The sequence below is a fragment of the Polistes canadensis genome, unplaced genomic scaffold (genome assembly GCF_001313835.1).
Source record: "Polistes canadensis isolate GaletaPanama2010 unplaced genomic scaffold, ASM131383v1 scaffold_87, whole genome shotgun sequence".
NCBI lineage: Eukaryota > Metazoa > Arthropoda > Insecta > Hymenoptera > Vespidae > Polistes > Polistes canadensis.
In genome coordinates this window covers 126,730-129,112 of record NW_014569634.1, presented here as the reverse complement: position 1 = coordinate 129,112, position 2,383 = coordinate 126,730, and positions in this window count along the sequence as shown.

Sequence of the window (2,383 nt, the reverse complement as noted above, 5' to 3'; positions counted from 1 at the left end):
TATTAGAAATAATTTAGAAGGGAACCTAAGGAGGTTGTAGTAAAAAAAAATTCTTGAATCTCTAATACCGTTTTATCATGCGATAATATTGAAATGTAGTTACTTGGCGACGGCGAAGAGAAATAAATCGATGTATATGTCTTCCTGGTTTTTTTTCCACCTTTTGAACGGAAAGACATGCGATAAACTTGTTCGTTTTATATTATTCATTCACGTTTGACACTTGCATACGACTATTTTTTTTTATTTAATCGTTTCATGGAAGAAATGTTACAAATCGCGAAGATGTGTGTGTGTGTAGAAGAAGAACGAACAATTCTTTTATATTTTTATGATTTTATAAATTTATATTTCTATATATTTGATTAGTATTATTATTAAATAATAGTAAATATGTCATAAAATAAAAAATGGTTCGTTTATGTATATTTTGTCAATTTATCAAAATTGGGTCACAACGTGTCAGAGTCGTAACAGTTCACTAACAGCTGATATTATTACATGCTGACTATTTAAAATGTAATTAATTACTATACATATTTACAAATAATTCAATCAAAAGTACCAACAATTTTCATATTTAATATAATACAATACTAATCAATTATATTAAATAATATTAGGTTGGTCAATACCGTTATCCATGCGGTTTCTGTCATCATTTTACTTGCAATTAGAGGAACCTCCACCAATTGACTAATATTTATAATAATAATATTTAATTATATATTTAATTTTAGATACACCGGCAATAAATAAATAAATATTCATTAATAATACAATGATTTTTTAAAAGTAACTATGAAAGCAATGACGAATCGATATTAGTCGAATATACAATAGTAATGCTTGGAATGAGAATGACTAGAAAAGAATTTAACAGGTCCTTAACATGGTATAGCTAGGAAGAGATAGAAGTAAAGTCATTTTCTTGGGTAATGCGTGCCACGTGGTTCCAGGCACGACATTGTGGGAACCGATCCATCTGACTCACATACCAGTGGTCTCTAACTAACACTGACAACCACTTACCGATTACCCGAGCACTCGCTAGTACTCCTTCTAGTAGTAAATGCACTTTACGATTCAATGCATTATTCTTTTCTACTTTATATCTACCACATTCTAAGGTTCCAACAGTTTCGTGCGCGGGTGCGCAATTTAAAAGGACGGTAAACGATCGAGAAAAAGCGGTCGTTTCGTTTACATCCACAACCGCATTGGTCGTCGTAAGCCATCAACAAGTGTCTTCTTCTAAAGCCGTAGTTCGTAGAACTACACCTTTATTGCACTCGTAGAAATTGAATATTATACGAATTGCATACCGAGATGCAACCCAAGGATTTACCTATTTCTATCTATGCATGAATGTGTATGCGTATACACTATCGGCTAAAAGTTTCGAATCCATTTGAAATAAACGAGGTAGATTTATTTGTTAACCAAAACTTTTTTTTTTTTTTAATTTATATTTTATATTATTTTTTTTATCAACCAATGAGAGTATATTTTCCTTTTTTTTCAAATTGAATAACTTAATTCTGACATATTCCGATTATCCTGACGATTAGTTTTTTGAATTGTTTCCAATTGAATATTTTTTCGTACTTTTCGTGCAATGAGAAAGTTCATTAGTATTGAGTTTATAAACTAAACAAGATCATTGTGGATATAAAAAGATGCTGAAATCTCTTTAAATGTAATTAAACTTGTTAACATGTGATATAATAATTTTTGATCGATATATTCGATTTTAACGGAAATCGACAAAATATTCCGAACTTTTGGTCTTTAGTGTATGCACGTATGTGGGCATATGTGTATGTGTACTTTCACGAAACGATGTTGTACAGAATGATAGGAAACGCGAAATTGCAGTTGAAATTTGGCGAGAGTAAACTTGCTATGCGTGTTCGAAGACCACTTAACCCTTTATCCCTAAGGCCCATTACAAACTTCTACCTTCGTAGTTTCTCATTTCCCGTAGCAGACACCTTCTAAGTCGTTCGTACGACAATCATCTCACTCTTTTTCTTTCTATTTCTAAATCATATTATTAATCGTTAATCGATAGATTTATCGATTTGGTAAATAAATTATAAAATTTTCGATAATTAATATATGTTTTACAAAAGTATAATAAAAATGTTATAAGATTTTTTTTTTTTTTTTATAAGATAGATAAAGTGCATCTTCGGAGATTCACATATATAATATACACATGAGATTATATAAGAAGAAAAAGATCAAGGTTTTTCGACTTTTTTTTTTAAAGAATTTATTTATCCAATTCTCTTTTTCTTATAAAATATTTATAGATATTCTTCACTTTGGAAAATTCTAGATAATTTTTAAATTACGACCAAATCGAAAATGGTCAATG